This window comes from Myotis yumanensis, unplaced genomic scaffold (assembly GCF_028538775.1).
Source record: "Myotis yumanensis isolate MYYU_CA2020_CCGP unplaced genomic scaffold, mMyoYum1.0.hap1 SCAF_4, whole genome shotgun sequence".
NCBI lineage: Eukaryota > Metazoa > Chordata > Mammalia > Chiroptera > Vespertilionidae > Myotis > Myotis yumanensis.
Genome location: NW_027223755.1, coordinates 35,411,661 through 35,420,185, shown reverse-complemented (window position 1 = coordinate 35,420,185; position 8,525 = coordinate 35,411,661).

The window sequence follows — 8,525 nt, the reverse complement described above, 5'->3', positions numbered from 1 at the left end:
CGGCCTGCAGACTGAGGGGTCACAGGTTTGATTCAGGTCAAGGGCATGTACCTTGGTTGTGGGCACATCCCCGTGGAGGGTATGCAGGAGGCAGCTGATCGATGCTTCTCTCTCATCGATGTGTCTAACTCTCTATCCCTCTCCCTTCCTCCTGTAAAAAAATCAATAAAAAATACTTTTTAAAAAAAGTAACTAAGTTTAAATGAGGTCATATGGGTGAGGCTTTGGTCCAATAGAATTAGTGTCCTTTTAAGAAGAGACACCAGAAACTTTCCTCCACCTCTCTCTGCCCCCCTTTCCTCCTCTCCTCCTTTCTGTCTCTGTGTATTTACCGATAAAAGGCCATATGAGCAAATAGTAGGAAAGTGAACATCTACAGGCCAAGAAGACTGACCCTGACAGCATCTTCATCTTGGACTCCAGCCTCCAGAACTGTGAGAAAACACATTTCTGTTGGTTAAGCCACCAAGTCTGGCATTTTGTTATGGTAGCCCGAGCAGACTAGTCTATTATTAGACTAGAATGAGACTAAGTATAACTTTTGTAAATATCAAATAGGATTTTCCTTAATCCAATCTGACAATCTTTGTCTTTTAACTGTTGAGGTTAATTCATTGGAAGTTATTGTATTCCTGATAGCATTCATTGCTAACACTTTATTTTATGCTTTCTAAATCACATATTTTTCTTTTTCTCCTTTCAGAACTAATATTAGACTTATTTATTTTTCTTAATTCTTTCTTTCATTGGTTAAGGAATTATACATTTAATCTTTATGGTTTACCCTTTAATTTGGAACATGCATGCCTGTCTGAACAAAGTCAAAATTGAATCCATAATGTTACCACATTTCTAAACAGTTCAAGGACTTTAGAAACATTAACTCTGATTACCCACTCTTCTTTAACGTCACATTTTTTCAGATTTTTTACTTCAACTTTCTTTATATGAACCTCATATTGTTCATAATTAACTTTATTTTATATATTGCTAATATGCGTTTTGTTTACCCTATGTTTGCCAATTGTTTTGCCCACTATTGATTTTGGAAACCCTCTTCTTCCTTCTGGGTTCAATTTTCTTCTTTCTGGGATAAATCCTTTAATAATTGCTTTAGTAAGGATACATGGGTGGTAAAGTCCCTATGTCCCTTTTGTCTAAAATTGTTCTTATTATGTTTTCACTCTTGATTGATAGTTTGTCTAGTTTATAATTCTAGGTTGACAGTTATATTCTCTCAGCAATTTGAAGATATAATTTAATTGTACTATGGCCTCTATTGTTACCATGAGAAGTCTATTGTCAATATTTTTTCCTTTATTTGTCTTATTTAAAACTTTTTATTCTTGGATCTAAGGATTTATGTTTTTCACCAGTTTTATAATATTCTCAGCCATCATCTTGTTACTATTTGACTCCTCATCATTGTTGTTCTTTATACTTTTGAACTTTTAGTAGCCATGTATTAACCCTTCTCATTCTCTCCTTCATGTCTCTAACTCTCTTTCATGTTTATTATTATTTTTTTATCTTCCTTAATTGCATTTTACTTAATTTCCTCAGATCTATCTTCTAGTTCAATATTGTTACTTTAGCTGTTTCTAACATATCCCATAAGATAGTGTTTGTTGCTTAACTTTAAAAGTTCTGTTTACCTTGTTTTAATCTGCTTGGATTTTATTTATTTGTTTCTTGTGTATTTCTTATAGATTTGATTTATTACCTAATTATTTGAACACAATTTTATATTCTCTATTAGAATATGCTATAATGTAAAAACATTGATTTTCTAATGTTGCTACCTGTGTGTCATTAGTTTCTCACCCATGTTACATCATTTACTTACGAAAGCTCAACTTGGGAGGCACTTTATCTTTGGGAGTCATGAAGCACAAGTACAGTGGAGTAACGTTATCTTTGTGTCTAACAAATCAATAAAAAAGAATTTATGCTCAAGAGACATATCTCAGACTGTAGTCAATATCTTGAATAGACTGGACTCATTACTTGTGGGCTGAAATAACATAATTTAAAAATATATACATTTTTATTGATTTCAGAGAGGAAAGGAGAGGGAGAGAGAGAGAGAAACATCAATGATGAGGAAGAATCATTGATTGGCTGCCTCCTGCATACCCCCTACTGGGGATTGAGCCTGCAACCCAGGCATGTGCCTTGATTAGAATCAAACCCAGGACACCTCAATTCACAGGCCGACGCTCTATCCACTGAGCCAAACCAGCTAGGGCTGAAATAGCATAATATTTAATGCAATGTAAATAATATCAGAATTTCTCATAAAGATCAAATTGAGCTAAATGTTTGAATCTCGACTGATACTGTATTTTTTAAAGATGGGGCTGGGTTTGAATCTTTATGTTATGGCAGCCTATACATATCCTATATAATAAAAACCTAATATGCTAAGTGTCTGGTTGTCAGTTCAACCCATCAAAGGGCAATATGCTAATGATATGCTAAGTTCGCTCAACCACTTGCTATGTTGTGCACTGACCACTAGGGGGCAGACACTCTGACGGGTAGGTTAGCTTGCTGCTGGAGTCCGGCCGATGGGGACTAAGCAAGATGAGCCAGACATGCCCTGGAGCCCTCCCGTGGCCCCTCGCTGACTGGCCAGCCTTATGAGTCCCTCCCCAGCCCTGATTGTGCACCAGTGGGGTCTCTCGGCCTGGCCTGCACCCTCTTGCAATCCAGGACCCCTTGGGGGATGTCAGAGAGCCAGATTTGACCGAATCCTATGCAACACAGGAGCTGCCTCCTGGTGGTGAGTGCTCTCCCACAGGGGGAGCACTGTTCAACCAGAAGCTGGGCTCATGGCTGTGAGTGCAGCAGTGGTCCAGGAGCCTCTTCTGCCTCCTCGGCAGCAATAAGGATGTCCGACTGATGGCTAAGTAGGACATCTCCTGAGGGCTCTTGGACTGCAAGAGGGCACAGGCTGGGCTGAGGGACCCCCCCCCACATATGCACAAATTTCATGCACTGGGCCTCTAGTCTTGATGTTAAAGTGACATTTTACCTAAGACTTGAAGGAGGTGAAAGAGCAAGCCATGCGGGTACCTGGGAAAAGAACTTTCCATTCTGAAAAAAAAAAAAAAAAAGCAAGTGCAACATTTCTGAAGCAGAAACATGCTGGGTGCCCTTGGAGAACATCGAGGAGGTCACTATGAATGGAATGCACTAAGGAAGGGAGAGAGTAATAGGTGATGAAATTTGAGGTAGCAAAGGATCAAGCTACAGTAAGTACTTTGCCTTTTACTCTGAGATGAGAAGTCATTGGAGGATTTTGAACAGAGAAGTGTTTATTTCCTTTTTAATGAGTTCACTCTGACTGCTGTGTTGAGATCAGACTGAGGGAGGCAAAATCAGAAGAAGGGAAACAAATTAGAAGGCTATTTCAGTAACTGAGGGACAAGAAGATGGTAGCTTATACCAGAGCAGAAGCAGGGAGGTGGTAAGAACTGGTTAGATGCTAGACATATTTTCAGTCACTTATTCAACAAATGTTTACTAAATCTGGCCTGGCCATGCCGTGCCGAGTCCTACAAAGAATCAAAACCAAACAAAGCCCCTCTCTCCCAGAAAAAAAGACCAAACCACCCTGGTCTCTATTCTTGAGTTACGATAAAATTTGAGGTGGGAGGGTGGGGGTAGAATCGGGCAATATTGTCGTAAACAAGTAAGCAAGATACTACGAAACAAGTTAATCAGTGTACTGTGAGAGTTCCTGGGTGGGTGAACTCTGCTACTTCAGATTGTGTGGCCAGGAAAGGCCACTCTGAGGAAGAACGGACCTATCTGCTTGGACGTGAATGACAAGAAGGAGGCAGCCAAGTGCAGATCTGGTGGGTGATTATTCCAGGTAGAATGAACAGCAAGTTCATAATTTGGGAGTTGGCTCAACACACAGATGTTAAGTCCAGCAATGTGGCTGGAACACAGGGCGAGAAGTGGAAGGTGGTAGGCAGTGAGATCAGGGAGGAAGACTGTGTAGGACCTTGAAGTCCATCATAAGGAATTTGGATTTTACTCCAAGTAGTTTACAAAGCCACTTAGAGCCTTTAAATAAGGGAATGGCGTGGTCTACCAGGTACTTTACAGTTTTAGAAAATCCCACTGGCGAATGTGTAGAAGATCGATTCCGTTGGAGATGGGCGTGGGGAGAGCTCATGAACAGTTGCACATATGAGCCTGAAGCTCAGGAGCGAGTCAGGCTGGAAGATACCACCTGAGGAGTCATTGGTGTATGGATGCTATTGAAAGGAAGGAGTTAGGTGAGCTGACTTCCAGAGTGAGGGGGGTGGCAGAGTCAGAGCCAGAGGATGGCCCGGTCCACTTCCAGGGACTACTCACAGTCTGTCTCCTCTCAGATTCCCTAGTTCTTGTTCCCATTCTCTCCCGAGCCCACTCCCATCAGACCTCTAGCACCACTTCTTTACTGAATCTTCCCCTGTATGATCACCATTCTGTTCTTGAAACGCAAGGCAAATGGGTTTTGATAAAGGAACAGCAAACTGGAGAATTGGGGAGAATTAGAACAATACCACAGTGACAGGACTTCACCAGAAAGAGATAAAGGAGTGAAAAGTTAAAATGTCAATTTCCACCATGCTTGAGGGAAAAATTCTACCAGAAGCATTGTGGCTTGGGTCTGACTTCTCAAATTTCAACTGTTTGCCTGTGATTCTGTTCACCACCTGCTCCTCAGGCCAAGTTCCACCACCTATCCCTCCCCAGTGCTGTGCCAGCCTGGCATGCCACCTGCTACCTACTGCCTGGCCTTTCAGATATTCTATTCTGCCTGCTAGACTGAACCTCTCTCTAACACCTACAAATAAATGCATTCCTTTCTTACCATCTCTTATGCATTCTAGCCCTAATCCCTGATTTCTCTAAGTTATGCATCTTGCAATAATTAATGAAGTTCTGGTCAGCCATGCCTTTCAATATGACATTTACTACAAAAATTCCAACGTACTATCCTTTATTATTTACAGCATTCTTTAGGGTCTAGACAGGATTGGGTAGCATCTGGCCCGAGGGCCGTATAAGGCTCGCAAAATCATTTGGTCTGGCCCTGCCAGGGCATTGGGGGTGAGTTAATTCAATGTTTGACCAAGTGTAGCAGGCTAATTTTTAAGTTGAAACTTGTGTGTGGCCCACAAATAATGTTATAAATATCCAAATGGCCCGTGTCAGAAAAAAGACAGCTTACATGCTCTGAGTTTTAAATCATTGACTTGATGCACTATATAAATTTGAAGAAGTCTCTGGGCTCATTTTAATAGATACCTTGTGACTGACCCGGGTTAGATAACCAATAAAGATTGTGCTCTTCTGTTAAGCGCATACTCTCATATGTTTATCGAATTAACAGAAGTGGTGAAGGAAACAGTGACTGGAGTGAAGAGAACTTGGTCATCAGAGTCCTTTTTTATATACTGTACTGGGAAATATTGGGCCGAAATTTGGTGTGCAGAAAGGCCTTTGCTGCTAGCTATAACTTTTCCCCCTAGTGCTTGGTAAAAAAAGAGACAAGACACAAGTCTTGGAGGAGTTACTAGGAAATAAAAAACAACAACAGTACACTACTCTTAAAAAAATCAACTCTTCTATTATTTTGAGCTTACAATTCGATATATATGCATTTAATTCCATACTTTATTATTTCTTTGACGCTTTTATGGGTTGAATTGTGTCCCTCCAGAATTCCTTTGGTGAAATCCTAATTCCTAGTACGGTATCTCAGAATGGGGCCTTATCTGGAAATATCATCATTGCAGATGAGGTGGTCATATTGGAGTAGGGTGGGCTCCTAATCCAATATGACTGATGTCTTAAAGGAGATATTTGGACACACACACTCACATGCACACACACACACACACACACACACAGAATGCTCGGTAAAGATAAAGGCAGAGATCTACAAGCCAAGGTACGCCCAAGGTTGCCAGTAAAGCACCTGAAGCGAGGAGAGAGGCCTGGAACAGGTTTTTCTTCACAGCCCTCAGAAGGAGCCAGCCCTGCCAACACCTGGATCTCAGACTTCCAGCCTCCAGAACTGTGAGACAGTAAACTTCTGTTGTCTAAGCCAGCCAATTGGTGGTACTTTGTTATGGCAGCCCTCGCACACTAACACAAAGCTTGAGCAGACATAAATCACATTCTCTACAATAGTCCAGTCATGCTTTCCATGTTGCATTGATAAAAGTGCAGCACAATTTGTCCACACTTCAGAATTCTGCCAGCACAAACCCTCACCTCATCAAAATCACCACAGGGAGGAAGAGGAAACAAGCCAAAGTGTGTGTGTGTGCAAACACATGCTCGCTCTCCCGAAGAGACTGATGGAGCACTTCTTAATTTAGGTATATTTCCAAAGGGCCACAGAAGAGAAAGCACATTTAAAACAAACATTTACCCTCCTTGCTAAGTCAATGCCTCACAACATTACTAAAGTATCAGACATGAAAATGAAGCCAGAATTATGCGGTTGAGTCTAATGTTGTCTCTTCAGGTGCTGTGTGACAAAGAGAAATAGTGGCATTTTGTATGATAATTGGTTGGGGGTGTGCAGCATGCATTTAAACTCCATGCCAGGACACTTCTGCATTTCAGAAAACAATCTCATTAACACATTTCATGCGACAGTTGTGTCGTGAAAGAATTTTAATTGTTCCTGAGGCCTTGGAAACGTAATGCAAACCGCTTCAGGAATAGAAAAAAAATAAGCTTTATATTGCCCTCGGTAGAGTCAGTTTCAGAGTTTCATCTGTATTAATATTTCATCATTGTTTTATTGGGATAATTACTACCTTGCAGGATAAGTAAAATTACATGTTTAGGGGCTGGGAAGAGGAAGGTAAAGGTCGGAGGAGGGGGATGGGAGATATCTGCAATATTACCAATAATAAAAATATATTTTTAAAAATATGTGTTTATGGAAATACAGGACATGGACAGATAGGCAGTATATTTATTTCATTCAGTTGACACAGTGGTATCTACTGAAATCAGGAATGGGATGAGATAGTCTATGAAAGAAAAATGCTGGTTTCTTGTTTGTTGCTTTTGAATTTGTATAAAACCCAAAGAATAAAAACCAGCCCAAACAACAGGTAACCTTCCCAAACTTGGTCTGGTAGTTTGGCTTCAGACTATGTGCACTGAATGAGATAGCTGGTTCCACACAAGGACTTTAGAAATCACTACCCCTATTCTGACCCCACGTTCTTCATCCGCCCACCTCCATGCCAACTAGACACACAGGGCTGAAGACTGCTTCTGAGCAATTCAGACAGGACAGAGCCGCACGTGGTATCCACCTAGCCGGAGCCTCACCAGCACACTTCCCAAACCTGTCTGTTAGAACTAACTTATGGGTGAGTCATGGGCCCCTGCGCACCACCCAACCTGCTGAGGAGCATTGCTCTGTCAGTTTAACAGCTAGACCCGCAGGCAACATGTATGCTGTTATGACAGGGTGAGGAGTGTTCAGCTCGTCTAGGATCTGATTAGCCGGGCAGCCTTAGTACTTTATAATAGTTCTTAGAAGTGTTTACAGAACGCTGTGTTTTGCACCTGATAGTAAAGCACACTGTGAGGCCCTGCCGTAGCCCAGCGCAGAGCTGGGGGGCAGCAGAAGCCTCAGTCTTCCCAAGCAGAGGCGGCCTCTCCTTTCCTCCAAGCGCCACAAAGGAGGCATAACATTTAAATGGAAGCAAGAAAGATGTGGACGAGATTAGAAGAGCTTAGGGCTCTGAAATGATAAGAATGTTATGTCTACCTGAATACAGCATCTCCTTGGGGAGTATTAAACAATGGCAAATTAGAATTATCTTTCACCCATTTAATACCTAAATTCAGTTCACCTTGGAAGATATTAAAGTGCATAAAACTAAATGGTGCCTCGTGGATTTAGGACTAGGAGTCTATGTTCCTTTCTGTTACGAAATCCCTCTGGATTTATGAAGATGAAATTAGTTTTTCCAACTTTTTAAAATTTTTTTGTTGTTGTTGTTAAGCCTTACCGGAGGATATATATATATATATATATATATATATATATATATATATATATACACACTAGAGGCCCGGTGCACAAAAATTTGTGCACTTGGGGGGGGGGGTCCCCCAGCCCAGCCTGTGCCCTCTCGCAGTCTGGGACCCCTCGAGAGATAACGACCTGCTGGCTTAGGCCTGCTCCCGGGTGGCAGAGGGCAGGCCCAATCCCTAGGTGCAGCCCCTGGTCGGGCTCAGAGCAGGGCCGATTGGGGAGTTGGGGCGCCATCCCCTGTCATGCACAGAGGAGGGCGGATCAGGAGGTTGTGATGCCACCCTCAGTCACACTCGGGGTAGGGCCAATTGGGGGATTGGGGCACCGCCCCCTGTCACACGCAAGGCAGGGTCGATGGGGAGGTTGCAGCGCCACCCCCTGTCACACACAGAGCAGGGCCCATCAGGGGGTTGAACGCTGCCCCCTGTCATGCACAGAGCAGGGCCCA